This window comes from Phasianus colchicus, chromosome 13 (assembly GCF_987193195.1).
Source record: "Phasianus colchicus chromosome 13, bPhaCol1.hap1.1, whole genome shotgun sequence".
NCBI lineage: Eukaryota > Metazoa > Chordata > Aves > Galliformes > Phasianidae > Phasianus > Phasianus colchicus.
In genome coordinates this window covers 4,748,935-4,764,328 of record NC_143448.1, presented here as the reverse complement: position 1 = coordinate 4,764,328, position 15,394 = coordinate 4,748,935, and the positions used below count along the sequence as shown (strand labels likewise).

General features: G+C 42.1%; 1 protein-coding gene and 1 long non-coding RNA gene across 7 annotated transcripts in view; one reads left to right on the top strand and one right to left on the bottom strand.

The window, feature by feature from the left end:
- The window catches only part of LOC116243920 (uncharacterized), a 199,657-nt gene that overhangs the window by 139,893 nt on the left and 44,370 nt on the right, over positions 1–15,394 (top strand). The gene's annotated exons all lie outside the window — the stretch shown is intronic.
- On the bottom strand, positions 598–4,815 carry LOC149916122 (uncharacterized). The gene is made up of 3 exons (XR_016470879.1): positions 4,504–4,815; positions 1,885–2,043; positions 598–1,072 (listed from the first exon to the last, which is right to left on the bottom strand). It is a non-coding gene; the product is annotated as an uncharacterized LOC149916122 (long non-coding RNA).

Below are 15,394 nucleotides of genomic sequence, written 5' to 3'. Positions count from 1 at the left end.
AATTCAATGCTTTGCTGTGACCTTTTCTCCTTTCAATTGTTTCATCAGTGTGACCAATATGAACCAAAGGGAAGATGTAAAAATGTTAGGGACATTTATTTTTAAGAAGGTTAAGCAACTTTTCCTCCGCCCTTTTTGCATTCCTCCAGACCTTCTAAAAAGAGACCGTAACATGACAGAGATGGCCTCCTTAATTACATTTTGTTGTCAGAGGAAGCGTGCTGTAAAAGAGCAGTAACCCAACACTCCTATAGTTGAGGATCTCAATAATCTCAACCAGGTCCACAACATTTGGAAAACCCCAAACCTTCTGTCAACTGATTGAAGCGAATTTTACGCATGCAAGAAATACAGTCATCTGGCACAAGGTTCTGTGTTACGGGGCTCGGGCAAAAGGATCCAGTTTCAGTTTGCCAGAGTTTCATGAGCAGTTGGATATGATTTCACAATGGCAGTGGCTTATCAAAAAAACAAGAGCTGAAGAGCAATATGCTGTTGCCGTGCTTGTTTTCATAGTGTTTATCTCCATAATAAATGTAAATCAGGTCCTGAATATTGCTGGTCTAGAAATTTTAGTAACAGCTGATGATTAAAAAAAAACAACCCACAAACAGATATCAGTGGGACTTGGATTGGATAACACTTTCTCTCCTTTCCCAGCCTTTTTTGGTTGGCCAGCTGGACCTGGTTGCTTTATTTCTGTCACATCTGCTGGTAGCTTTGTACAAGACAAGGGAGAAAATTGCTCCTGCGTGCCTCCATTTTATGTTTGTATAAATTCTGTCATGGTTTTAGCAGCAATTGCCAGCAAGAATATTCAGACTTACAGTGGACTGCTGTGGTGATATAGGACATATGGACTTAAAGCCCGCTGAACGTGGGCAAAGGTTAATGCATTGAATTTGACAGGAGGATACAGTGTGTAGGAAATCCTAAACAAGGGCACATGTGTTTACCTGAAATTGAAAAGGCTGTCGTACGTGTTCTAGGGCTCCTATAGTATGCTTCTTAGTTAGGTCAGTGAACTTGCTGGCCTTCCCTTGAAAGATGAATTGCCTTCTCTCAGGACTGTCTGGGGAACAGGAGAGGATGTCATGGCATTTGTTAAAAAAAAAAAAAAAAGGAAAAAAATAGCCCAGATCTGACTGCCTTCCTTATCACAGCCTGTGTCCCAGCTTCTTCTGTTCCTGTAGAAGGACCATTCCTACAATCTGTACCAAATTTAAGGTGCTAGGAGCAAATCTCTCTGCTTCCTACTCAGGATGTAATAGCAGCTGAAAATGAAGTCAGTCCCAGAGCAGTCTCTGTGGTTCGGAGACAACTGAACTCTATACACTTTGCAGAAGACTTGGAGAGCTTGTACAAATATCTGTGTAGTTCAGACGAGCAAAGCTCACACTTCAGGCATCTGCCATTGATTGTCATTGGCATGATTCTAGATGTTCCCTGTGGCCTAAGGCATAGTACTCAGTTGGCACGGTATGTGCATCTGAAAAGTGCCTTCCAAATGAAGCAGGCTGGATGTTATACCACAGCCTTCAGATACTGAGTCTGGGGGGCTGTGCCAGGGTGGTAGACATGATGAGCTGCGTGAGACTTACAGCAGTGCGAGCTGAGAACTGGGCAGGAGATGTATCTGACAATTCAGCAGCTCTGTGAAATACCTTGTTGTAAAGAAACTAACAGTGTTACCGAAGGTGAACTGTTCTGTATCCTAAACCTGGAGAATCATATAAGGGCTTCTCTCTCACACCAATTTTTGCTGGGCACATCTGGCTGAGGGCTCTCACAGTTATCTGTCTTCTTGAAAATCAGTGAGAAGAAATAACGTTTGCTTTTCCTCTGCCTTCAGTTCTTGTTAGTGTGGCTGACTTGGTGCCTAACCTTTTCTGGAGATAAGGACCAGGAGAGTTGTGTGAAGGTGTTGCTGCTCCCCTTCTATCCCTGGCTGGATCTGGGTGACATGACCTGTATAATACCAGATTCCAAATCTGAGAGGATGTATCCAAAAGGAAAGATGACAAGAGGCTTTTAGAGGTATTTCTGCAGGAAAAAAAAACAACATTGGGAATGTTAATAGATTTGGCCATAGTATCGTGCTGGGCAAACATGCTAGATAGGATGAAGTGTGACTATTGTTCCCACAGGGATTCCATTATTGCTCATGGTGAAAAGGCAGAGAGGTTGTGGTGTCACTTTCTGGTCAGTTGACAGCTGGCCTCAAAAGAACAAAATGAATCAAAAGGAAAAAGAAAGAGAAAAAAAGGGGGCACAGATGCATTGAGATAAGGAAAGAAGCTCTTGTGCTAACACAAGCTCTTGTGCTAACACAAGTTGTCCTCCACGCCTGGGAGAGTGAAACAGGTGGTTGTGACAGTAGTGTGCACAACCTTCTGAAAGGAAAATGGCTTGGAGCAAGCAGTTGAGCTGGCCATGCTGCACGTGGGAGCATTTCTGATTAATTCAGCATCTTACATTAGCCTCAGGATTGCTTTGTGCCCAATGAAATGCTGCCCTGTTGAGCAGTAGGTTATCAGGACAGGTCACTCAGGCTGTGATGAACCATTAACTCTTGCTGTGTCACAGCAAGGGAGCCTCTAGCCAGATCTGTTTTTCCTTTGTGAGATGTGGACCTTAGATAGACATGCAAGCATTTCTTCACCGCACACTGCTCCATCCAGAAATATTTGCTTAGAGCCTGTGGTCCCAGTGCTGACTCTGTGGGACCACTCTGACTCAGTTAAATCTGTGGCAGGAGAAATAGCTGACTGCCCAGGCTCTGCTTCAAGCCAGGTTACTCAGGCTGAAAATGTGGTCTTTCCTATCACTCCAAGCTGCTGTTTCATCAACGCAAGACACTTTTTACTGTCTGCTCCATGTTTCTGCCGGTGTGTTCCCTTTCTATCCTGTGTCCCAAGTGCAGATTTTTACTGATAGCACACAGGAAGGTGTTCCCTTTACAATCTCCAAACTCTTCTGTACAGAAATATCTGAGATTCCGTTCAGAGGATTCAACTCCTGTGTAACTCACAAACATTAATGACTATATTTTCCACTTGAGAAAGTTGATTAGAAGAGGGATTTCATCAGATGATCCCCATGCATTTGCATAACTTTCTGTTTGCAGACACTTGGATTTCAGTAGTATGGAGAAGTGTTTGGGAGGAATGTTGTACTTAGGATTGCAAGTACTCATTTTAGTCCTTTCTATATTAGATACTGGAGGGAACACAAGGTGGAATGGACAGGCAAGTACAATTTTGACACCTGACTGGTTGGGTAAGAGAGTCAAATTCTCAGAGCAATAAATAGCTCCTTCCTGATCATGATGTGCTAGCAATACAATAACAAGGGAATGGCCCGACTTAATGATATATATTAAAGGAGATTATAGATATTGAGGACGCATTTAGTAAAGCATCTATTGTCTGCATCTGTCACCACAACATTCTGGCAAGTGTTGAGAAATATGGAAAGTGTGAAGTAGGAGGAGAAAAACTCCTGCATTTGTTGATTGCTTGTTGACAGCAACTGGTTGAGACATTTACAAAATGCTTTAAAAGTTTTTAATTGTTTATACATGACCTATAAAACCCATTCTGATCATGCTTCTGGCTGCCATAGTGGGGAAAAATGTTACAGGGAAGCACATAGTGTTTGTGTACATATGAAGGCAGCTGAGCCTCCTAGTACAAAAGCTTTGCCTAGAAATAATTTATGTTACTGCTGCAATGATCTTTACAAAGGAAACAGAGATTGACTTTTGATGATGGTAGGAGAAGAGCAGAGTCTCAGATCAAGGCTGGTGTGATGAGCTGGGAACATGCTGCACCCTCTGGGATGTTCCTGGTAGTTCGGTGCAGCAGCACTCAGGGTGCTCTCCTATGCAAAGGTTTGGATGCTGTCTCCAGTTCACATCTGGTCCCAGCTTTGCTAAAGTTTGTGGAAAGCAGCCAGTCAACCATGAATCAGATGCTTTAATGACTATTTATTTGTCTAACGTTTTATACTGTAATTAAGCTGCCATTAAAAAAAAAAAAAAATCTCAAATTGCCATCAGTCCTTCCAACAGGAGTGTGCTACAATGTAATGTGAATTGGGCCCAGAGTGTGGAAGCCTGCCAGTGTGCATTCTCATTTTTACTTGTGTATGCCCAAAGGGAGGACAGAGCAGTACTCTAAGTGCTGTGGTCTTTACTGCTGCTTAGGTGAAGTTCTTTGCAGTTTCACTTGTCCCGTGTCTTTGTCACTTTCTTGTAAAGTTGTTGGCCTGTTTTGTTGTTGGCCTGTTGTGCTGAAACAAGCACAAACAAGAGCTTCTCTACTGCTTTGCAAACTATATTTCAGTCCTGAGAAGGTGGCAGTTGTGTCATGATTTATGGCACCTATTTGGTGTTTTTAATTGGGAATTTACACGACAATTTGTGGCTACATGATTATGTTAAGATTATCTTATAAAAGATCTAGGACAGTTGTTTGTGAAACCCTGGGGGCACATACCAACCTCCTTAGCTATCTAACCAACTGTTTTGCTCCTCAGTTAAAAGAGTGGGGCCTTCAGAAGTGGTTTGATCTTCCTCAGAAAGGTTAAAGGTCAAATGACTCATAAATGAAGAAAGAGTGATTTAATCCAAGGAACCTGTGCTGTTATTGTAAAACAATATTCACCAGTGATGGTACGCTGCTGTATAAATGACAAACTGCGCGGCGATGGAAGTTGTTATTACATCACTGAAAACCTCACCTGCACTACATTTATGACTCCATAAACACAGGTTTATTTAACAGCTGTGGGAACACCTATGGTCATTTTGTGTTAAAGGTCAGGAGTCCTAAATTTCAGCTTGCGTGTTAGTTTCCATGGGTGAGGTTCGTAAAATATGATGACTAACATTAAGTGACCAGAACATAACCAAAACTCAATGGGGGTAATGCATGCTAATGCAACCACTTATACTCCGCTGCATTTCCTGGAGCATTTGGGATGTTGGTTGGTTGCTGAATGTTGCTCTGAAAAAACGATTTATACCATTTGGTCATAACTCCATCTCCCTTGCACTGAGAGTATGTGACTGTATCAACTCCTAAGTCAGATTCCAGCAGGGCTTTACCTCCTAGGGCATTTTTGAAGGGGGACAGTCAGATGCAGCATATTTCAGAATGTGAATTAAAGGTAGCTGTACATACAGCAGCTGCTCCTTGGGTCCTCTGCCAAATGAGATGATTAAAAAATACTAATATTTATTCTTGAAGTTGCCATGTTAAGCATAGGCCAACTGGCTAACTGAGCAGTGAGCTGTGTGTTGCCAAGTGCACAAAGAAAAGAAAAGAAGAAACAGTGCTTATTCATGTGTATACACTCCACGTGGGTGTGTGGCTGCTTGGTGCTGGTGTCATTGTGCAGGAGCTCTGCAGAACGTAAGAAGTAGCTGCTGAGTAAAGAATGCTTGTTTGTACATTTTTAGCGTTTGGAAAGTTAAGGTGAATCTCGATTTGGAGATTAAATTACATGCACACTGTGGGAGGACAGGCATCTCTCTCTGGTTTGTGCAATACGGTTCTCAGCTGCTTTGCTATGGCCTTGTCTAACTCATGCCACACATGCACACAGGGTGCTTACATTCCCCACCCATGTTATTGCTGCAGGTGCTGTACTGTTGCTCAGTGAATGGTAGCAGATTTTTAACAAATTTGCAACAGCAATCTGGACTACTGAAAGGATTATGACTAAACCAATAAATTACTATTGTCTGCTTTCATCACATGACAGATTCCCATAACTTGGTCCAGTGTGACTGAAGGTTTTATGCTGATAAAGATTACGGGGTTTACTTACCTTTTAGAAATGTTATTGTTCCATTAGATCCATAAACAATTGTTAGTCAAAGATCAAACAGAGATAATTACTGTTTTTTTGCACTTTTGGAACATAGATGAAATGATTAGAAAAATCCAAAAAGATATGAAGCAATAACAAAGCCTCTCTTAAGCAACGTCAAACATATCTTTCTTGTTCAACAGCATTTCGTATCTTCATCAATAATCTCGCCAATGGTCATATAATTAACTATGCTAATAATGCTCTGTTTAGTCTTTTTATTATTATTATTGCTGCGAACCTCCTTAACAGCAATCCACTGTAATTAGCAATTAATCTGATGATCGTGTTGCCCTGTGCAAACGTGAGATGGAGCATGTTGATGTAACCGCAGCAGCGGCAGTCTCAGTGCCTTGCTGCTGCTTGCACTGCCTGTGGCCTGTGCCCCTGGGCTGGTGTCCTTGTGGGGCTGGTGTCCTTGTGGGGCTGGTGTCCTTGTAGGGCCGGGCACCGTGAGCAGAGTGGCCCATATGTCCCCCCACTGGCTCACCTGTTGCTTGAAGCACCCCCAGTGCCAATGCCATCTTGTTACGTGCACCCGAAAGAGGAGAATGCGAGCTCAGTTGGCCAGCAAGCACTGCTGTGAAACAGAGCGTTGAGCATTTAACGTGGAAGAAATTCTATCCAGTTTGGTGTTTCACATGGAAACCATTTCTCTCGGCCTTTCTAAGCGTTGCTTTTGATTCTCTTTTCTTTAAATCCCCAAATTATCCCCATCTATTCACTCTTGTTTACTCTGGCAATCTTGTAATGCTAGTGTTTGCCAACATCCCACATCCCACTTTTTTTTTTTCTTGTAGCTTCGAATAGGAAACAAATGTGATAGTATTTATTGGCAAGTGGTGACGTTCTTGTGGCAGTTGCTGTGCTGAGCTCTAGCAGAGAAGGAGAGGTGAAGAGAATTGAGAAGTCCCACTTGAAAGCAGTGCAATTTTTAAAAATTATCGTTGGTGTTCCTTTCCTATTAGAACTACCACCACTTTTTTTTTCCTTCTTTTTTTTTTTTTTCCCAAACAATAAAGGAAATAAAAATGCAGAATATCTGTTAAAGAGACACACCATGGCATAAGCCCCTGAGGCCTGGAAATCTAGCCTTATGTTGGCTTCATCCTACAGCTGTTCCCTGTCGTGACAGTGCAGAAGAAGGAACACCACATACTGCTCTCACCATATCAGCGTGCTTTGTAATTATTCTGCTTGTTTTATAGCATGGTGGAAGGTTCTTGAAATTCTTTATTAGAAAATAGTGTGGTTTTTACCCCCTCTAGGCAGAAGTCAGGGCACTTTGCAAGCTGATCTGAAGGCTGTGAAAAGGTTGGGAGCCAGTGAGGTGACTCTTAGCAATTAGAATGTAGGAAAGTGATAGTAACCCAGTGAGTGAGAAAAGTAGCTTTTAATTATTTTATCCCAGCTAGGTGTAAAAGCTGAAGGCCCAAATCAGGTCTGGGAGTGATGTGGCTATTCAGAACTAAAGTTAGTACACAAAGGCAGAAATCTTTTTTCATCCAGCACTTACAGCATGGAGCTTAGACCTGTCTAATCCCTGTTCCACGTAAGAACCAAAAACACTTGTCAAAAGTCTGTCTATCTGTATAGAGCTGGAGGTAACTGACACTTTGTAAGCATCCCTGAATTATCTGTCTTAGCAACATACACCTCCGCTGAGCTGTGCAAATACAGCTAAAGGTGGGGTTCTGGCGAAACCAGTATTTACACACTATCTCAGTGTTGGAAGTAATTAATCTTCAACTGTATGAGGCTCTTTGTGATGTAAAGCAAGTGCTGACACTTTTGTGTAAACATGAAGATTAGCATATTTACAAACTGGTAGATGTTACTTTGATCAGTTGCTGCTTGCACTGGAAAGGCATGCTGGCATGCGGGCTCGCTCTTCATGTGACAAAGACATCTAATCCTTTTACACTATTCTCAGATCCATATTTAGAATTCTGACTGGTGTTTTCTATATCCACTTGAGCTCACTGTTTGGTTTGTTTAGCAGTGTTCATCCACTCTTTATACTCACTAGTGACTCATTCCAGTTTGTTTTCTTTGCAAAGCAAGCAGTAAAATTCCAAAGTAGTAAATGACCTGGGTGAAAAACCCTTAAACTCCTTTCAATTTAATTACTAAAGCAAATTGGAACCACTTGCAGTCAGGCTTTTTGATGGCACGTATAAAGATCTTCGCTGTTTTCCTTCTTGCTTTTAAGTAAGTTAGTGTGAAAATTAGCCAACCCCACTTCAGCCTCCTTGCAACACAATTGCATCAAGACTTTTGTTTCTGTGTACATTTAAACACATCTGGAAGACTTTGAAAGAGGCATCCTAGATGCTCGGTTTTGTTCATCGTAATGTAATGGTAAGCTGTAAACAATACATAATTCATTTCAGGGCAAATTATAGCTTTACATACTCCAAACTGGATAGCGACTGGGGATCTTGTGGTAACAGGATAATGACCTGAGCAGGTTCGAACAGGCTGGGTCTTATCTTTTAAGAAGGATGAAATAATGTTATGACATTGTCAGCATATTGTCTAACATGCTAGGGTGCTAGCAGCTCATTACTTATGTGCAACCCCTGTGCCTGAGTAAACGATTGCAGGATTGTCCCCGCCAGGTGCACATGTGTCGGCAGGCCCGAACGCGCAGTGCCCGCAGAAAGGGGCTGTGCTGCTCAGGTGGGCTGCACGCGCTTGTGGGGAAAGCTGAGGGTGGGTGGGGAACCCACCAGGCCCGTGCCTTCATCTGAGCACCGCTGACACGTTGGCTCAGTCTGCTTGTGGTCGGTAGAGATGGGGGACGCAGGCCTGCTTGGGTTTGGAAGCGTTCCTGCTTCCCTCTGGCACACCGGAGCGCTGCCTTCTCCCCAGGCACATCTGTTGGCTTGTCAAAGGCGAGGAAGCTCCTTCTCACCAACCCACTGTCTTCCAGAAGGTGTGAGATTGAGCCTGCAAACTTCAGGCGCTACCTGCCTTGTCCTGGCTGCTATCCACACACTAAAACCTCTCCTCTGATCTTAGGCCTCTGACTCAGTTTCCATTGGCAGCAGCTGCCAGTGGTGCATGCGTGACTCAGAGACATGGCTGCCACCCAGCTGTTTGCCCTAATGGCACAGCTGGAGAGACTGCTCCAGCATTTGCCACTGGTTTTGGTTGTTAGGTTGGGCTGTCCTGTAGGGGTGCTGAGGGCATCCGCTTCCACCTGCAGCACAGAGGCGTAATCACCGCTGGAGGAGCTGCAGGAGCACTGAATGTGGCAACTAATTATGTGAGATTAACTGCAAACCGCAGCAGCTGTTGTGGGTCTTATCCAGGGCACAAAATGAAAAGAAAAATGTCTCAACCATCTTTCGTGTCTTTCAGATGAATCAGAGCAATATTCATCTAGTGAAGAACCTTCTAGCCAAGCAGGACATCTGTGCTAAGGCTGCTCTGATTCTCCTTGGTGGGATGCTAGATATTTTACTATGTTAAGAAACACTAAGACTAACACAGAGGAAAAGCATATAATGATGCCTTCTGTCCTGTCTTCATTTCTCCAGGGCCAGTGTCCCTGGTGCACCACGAGGTGAGGTCAGCTTTTTTCCCTTGCAGTGTTGTGATCAGCAGCCTGCAGTTACACAAATGCAGTGGGAGTTGGGTTGCGTGAAGCTCTCCCCTTTATAACTGACATGTGAACAGTAAGGACAGGATCTATGTTTTGATTTCTTGTTAAGCAAACTAAGCAGGTGAAATGCTTAGAAAAGAAACTGATATACTTGCATTACTCACAGAGCATCACATCTATGTTGAATCTATTACTGATTAAAACTCTTGTTAAACTGAGGATCAAAAAGAAAGCTCAATGTCTCTTCTGGCTCTTTTCATGACTGGGTTAGCATAAATAGAACAACTTGTCTATATGGAACAGTACGGACACTTAATTTTTAAGATATTCTATCAAGGAAGAGAAGCTGTAACTAGAGTGTTGAAGAAAAAGACATTTCATTTGCTGGTGATAATGAAAAATGAAAAAATATTGGGTGAAATTCTGTCCTCATCAAAATCAATACAATTTTTTCCATGTTTTTCAGTGAAGCCAGGTTTTTGCCTATTGTATTCCCTGTTGATCCTTAAGGGGGAAAAGAATCACTTCTGTGGCTTAAATTGTTACTTATTTAAAATGAAGTAACTGGTTGCACATTTATTAACCAAAACATTGTACTAACTGAAAACTTCCAAAGGATGTACTAATCTGTCTGTTTTACTAGAACCTTGCAATATGTTTGGGTTGTTCTTAACTTAATAAGTAGAGCAGAAGACATGCAGCTAATATACTAAAAAAAGTGAGATTTTTGTAGTTTTATTCCCAGTGCTATTGGTTGTGTCTTCACTTTTCCTAAGTCTCAACTGTTCAGCACTTCTGTGTCATAAAAGCACAAAGGCGAGCGCTTTGCAGCCTATACTGGAACGCAAGCCTGGAGCCTTTGGGCTTCCAGTCCAACTCAATCCTGCTTCTCCCATGCCTCTCCACAGAGGCTGCAAAAAGGGAACAGTCTCAGGGCTACAGCAAAGCTGGGAAGCTGCAATAGCCCTGAACCATAGGATTTGGGATTGGCAAACTGATTGTTCAGCTCTGCAGCACTCAGACCCCAACTGTGAGTGTCATATGAACTTTGATGTTTTTAGTGTTGACCATAGCAGTGCTGTACGAGGCAGGACTGACCCTTTTATGCTCTCACAGGTCTTTTTTTTTTTTTTTTTTTTTTCCCCTGACAGGTTTATGGACATGAATAGATAAAAATCTTCATTTTAGGAAAAGCATGTATTGAGGAATTTTAGGATACTAATTTCATATTGCCCTAGAGCATTTTCTGCAAATGTTAGCATGCACATACTATTTCTGGTGATTAAAGCAGAGTATTTTGACTTTAAAGTGGCATCTTCTGAATAAATCTGTCTCCAAATGATTTATGCATCCCATTAGGATTTAGTGCTGGTAGTTGTTCTGGGAATCCTGATCTGTTCTTTCAAGAGTCGCCTTAGCTTTATCAGTCCATTTACATGTGGTCATATTTCAACCTCCAGGAGCTTTAAAATGTTTAGTACACAGAACACAAATTTAGGCCTGTGTTTGTTTTTATTGGTGGAACCTCTTTCCTTTCTTCAACATTCTCAAATGTTCCCTGGTTTAAGTAGAGTTATCTAAGGTAATCCACTCTTGCCCTTACCAGGGATATTCCACTTTGTTCATAAGCACATAACATAACTCTAGTCCCCAGTGATTTCATTGTGAAATTAAAACCCAGACACTCATCCAGATGTCTTAGAAGATAAGGGCAGGCCTAATCCGTATGTCACAGAGGACTTAAGGAGCAGGAATTCACCTATACATCATCACGTTGTTATTAGCCCGGACCATGGCAAGCCCAACACAAACATTTTCCACAGGGCTTGCATTCAGGCTTGGCAGTGTTAAGAAAATACCCTCCAGCAATGTGTTATTTTAGGCTGAAACAAAAGTAGACATGAATGGCAAGAGGAACAGAGAAGTATTGTTTTTATTTTCTATGTGAACCCGTAACTCGTGTTAAATGAAAATCTAACCAACAAAGATGTAAATACCATCATGTTCAAATGAGCTATCAAGTATCAACACATTTATTTTGTGATGGAGTGCTGATGCTTTTCTGAGGTAGTGTAATGCACTGTGGGAAGGGCAATTTAGATAGGAAAAGCCAAAAGCTTTATCTGATTAAAACTGATATGCTGATTGATTTTGACAGAGGGAAGTCACTTCCATTGCAAAAGAGAAGGCAACAAAAACACAATGCGTTTGTCATGAATATGAGTGGCGGCGCTGAAATTAGAAATAAAACACAGAACTGTGAAGGACAAAGGCAATTCTTACCACTGTTTTTACAGTTCTGCCACCCGCCAAAGCTGCCATCTTGTTTTTATTAAGTAGTTATTTTACAAAAGCCACAGAAAGCCCATAGGACAGGGACTAGACCCCACCTCTCCGGGAGGGGGCCAAGACTGCTCAACAGCCTGGCTCTGTCTGATCTTGCCTCCCTAATCCTGCTTCTCCATCCATTCTGGGAGCTCTCCCAAAAGTGATCGAGGAGACACTCCAGCGTAACGATGGGGCTGAGTTTGTGGTTAAAGCATTAAACTGGGAGTGAGCTGTTTTGGATTCTGCTCCTGCCTGTGCCACAGATGTTCTGCATGGCCATAGCAGGCTGTTTTGGGCGAAATTCGTCCCTCTGCCAAGAGCCAGCTAGAGGCTTGGATGCCGTCTGATGCCGGGAGACAAACACAGCTTACACACTGGTTGAACATTATACAAGTATATTTAGAAAACTGATGGCATGTAAGCTTCGTGATATCCTTCAGCAAGAGGGCCGAACCTCTTGCTTATAGTCAGTGCCTCAGAGCTCCTTCCTACCAGGCAGGAAAACTGCAAGGTTAATCATGTTAACATTTGTGAAATACTTCTGTGATGTAAGAGACACAGAAGTATATGTCTATTAAGAGGAAAGCCTGCTGGTTTCAAATGAGCTGCCCAGAGTTTATGCACTTACTGGATAGGTGAGTCTCGTAGGCATGAGAAAGTGTGATGGAAAAACAGTGAATATGCCTTATTAACAAGCTGAGAATAGTTTTGTTTGGTGTGTGTATCCAATAGAAATTCATGCAAAACTTTTTAAAAATCACAGCTAGAAGAAAGGGGTCGTGAAAAATGGCAGAACAGAGGAACACTTTTAAAAATTGAACGTGGGCTTGATTTTTCATTTTGGGAAGCAATCCAGGTTACCCTAACAGAAAGCAGAGACACATTTCAGCTGGGGTTTCTTTGTGCACAATGCAACGGCAAAGCAGTTCAAGACCAGTTCATCTGTGTGAAAATATGACCCTGTATGAGTCTGGAGGTCAATGAAACCACTGTTGATCTGCTCAGGGCATGCTGGTCACTGCTTTAGGGTCACTTTGATTTATGTGCTTAGATTTTCCACTTCCAGAACAATAAAATGTGGGTGACTCTCTTTTCACTGACTCTCATTTGTTGTTGCAGGCATGCGTTTTTCTCAGAAATATGCACTATATGAAAAAGCCTGAAAAATTTAATGCAAAGATATAAACTGACATTTTTATGGAGGGCAAACTTAAACTTGGTCATAATTAGAAAAGAAACTGAAAATCATGTTTTTTCTTGGTTTCTTGTAAGCAGTACAGAAACTTATAATCTCTCTCAGTAGTTAAATATTCCCTTATTAGTGTTTTTATAGATGTGCTCTTGCCATGCTCATGGAAGGGATAGAATTAATGGTATCACAGCTGTACAAATGGGATAGTTGAGGCAGACAGCAATGAGCTTCTAGAAATCTGTAGCAAAACAGAAATTTAATAATTATTTATTGCTCTAACTCTTAATCAACTTCAAAAGCAAAATGTCAGGAAGCTTTGGATATCCTTCACTGCTGAAACATCTCAGGAGCATTACCATAGCCGATCACAGCTCCACAGAGGGCTTGGGCATGATCTTGGGTACCTTGTGAGGGTTGGCAGGGACTTTCAGCCTTCATGGTACAGCTGCAGGCACCAGCTCTGGAATGATCAGTGCCTTCCTGAGTGCTTTGCTGGCCAGAACTGACACCAAATAGCTTCTTCCAGCTGTGCAGCTCACCGTGGTAGGAGAGGTAGAAATCCCTCACAGAGCACCCTGCCTCTGGACAGGAGAGAGGAGACAAAGTGTCGTCTTAATTGACACCAAAAATTGTATTTCCTTGATCACTTCCTGTCATTAATTTCAGTGGAATTAACACAGGGGACGTCTGAATTAATACAGCTGGATTTTGTTCTGGTTTCCTGCCATGCTGCAAACCTTTGGGCTTCTTGGTCACCTGCCCTTCAATTCATCTGAACAGCCTTTAGCTGAAATCATTGCTATTCTGATAACTAACTTCTATTAGTTGAGACTCCTTAATTTGTCCTATAGGATTCTTTAACCCCTTTAAGTGTCTGTATAACCTGTTGACAAAGGTCAGTGCCACCTGCTGTGTATGTGACTGCTGAGAGCCAGTGGGCAGATCTGGGGAAGGGTAGCTGGGAGCTCAAGAACCTCTGCTTGCCCAGAGTGTTGGAAAGTACCTATTTATTAATGCTGACAAATGTTGCCTTGTTCTTACTCTACCCTACAATTAAGTACATCGAAGGGTCTGGAGTGTACCTCTACCTTGTCTTCTTTCATCTCTTAAGTTCATGTAATTTTGTGGCTGCAAGGGAGAATATGTGTCATCTGTGGAGGATGAGAAGAATAGGGGTAAACGGTGTGAAAGTGTAACATACTTCTCTGTAATTAACACTGCCCTTCAAAGAGCTGTTCAGTTGTGTTTCTATGTGTAGAAGTGTTCTGAAGGCACTGCAGAGAAAATACAACAAGTCAGTTTTAGATTTATACACTCCAGTTGCACTGACACTTTCATTATTTAACCAAAAAAATCAGTTTAAAAACACCTTATTTAACAAACTGCTTAACTTCACTCATGTTCTGTACCATTGGCTAGGGAATTTTACAAAAACCCTAAACACTGGCTTCCATAGCATGGGGCTGGAGAGGCCACATTTATTAAATGCTCAACACGCTCCTCAGTACTCATTCCTTAGAATAACTGCTTCACAGGCCTTCTCCTTCAAGACATCCTTAAGGCTGTTTAATACCCTCTTAGCTGTCATTTCAGTTAGCACTCAGCACTGTGTAGGGATGCTGAACTAAACCATATTAGCAGATCTTTACAATTATTTGTAAATGTTGGGATACTCAGAAGATTATTGCACTGGTACATTGCCTTTGGTGCCTGAGGGGAGTGCGAATTATATCTTATCTGCAGGAAGAGCTCTGAGGAGCCAGACCGTCTTATGAGATGCTGTGGTGCTCATCCCACTTCCAATCCCATCACTAGGATTGTCAGGGTACAATTTATAGCAGCGAGCAGAATGGCCGTATCCCCCAACATTAGAGTTTTGCATGAATCTAGTGCAAGGGAAATGGATTTTTTTTTCCTTCAATGGATGAAGACATCTTTTCATCTGAGCCCTTAAACTGATGACATTTCAGAATTTCATTTGGAAAGACGGAGAAACAGATCATCTGTGTTTTTTAAAAAGCCTTCTGATGGCTGACACTTCTTGCCTGTGCAGTTTGCTGAAGTATTACTGACATAAAGCATTTCAGACCTTTGACTATGTATCTAACTCCAGTAAGGTTTGCCTGTAATTGTCCACCCTTAATTAAGGAAAACTACACTTTTCTGAAACTTACCACTCCAGAATTGCCAGAATTGGAACCTGGAAATTAGGTTCCTAACATTTCAAAGGGCTGTTCCAGTTTTCAAAAGCACTGAGCTACCTCCAAGTACTGTGGAAGTTGTCAAAGGTTTAAAGCCCTGGAAAAAAGGTCAGGCTGATGTTTTGCAGCCTAAATTTGAGCTCTTTTTCAAAACAAAAACAAAAACAAAGGAAGAAATATATCATA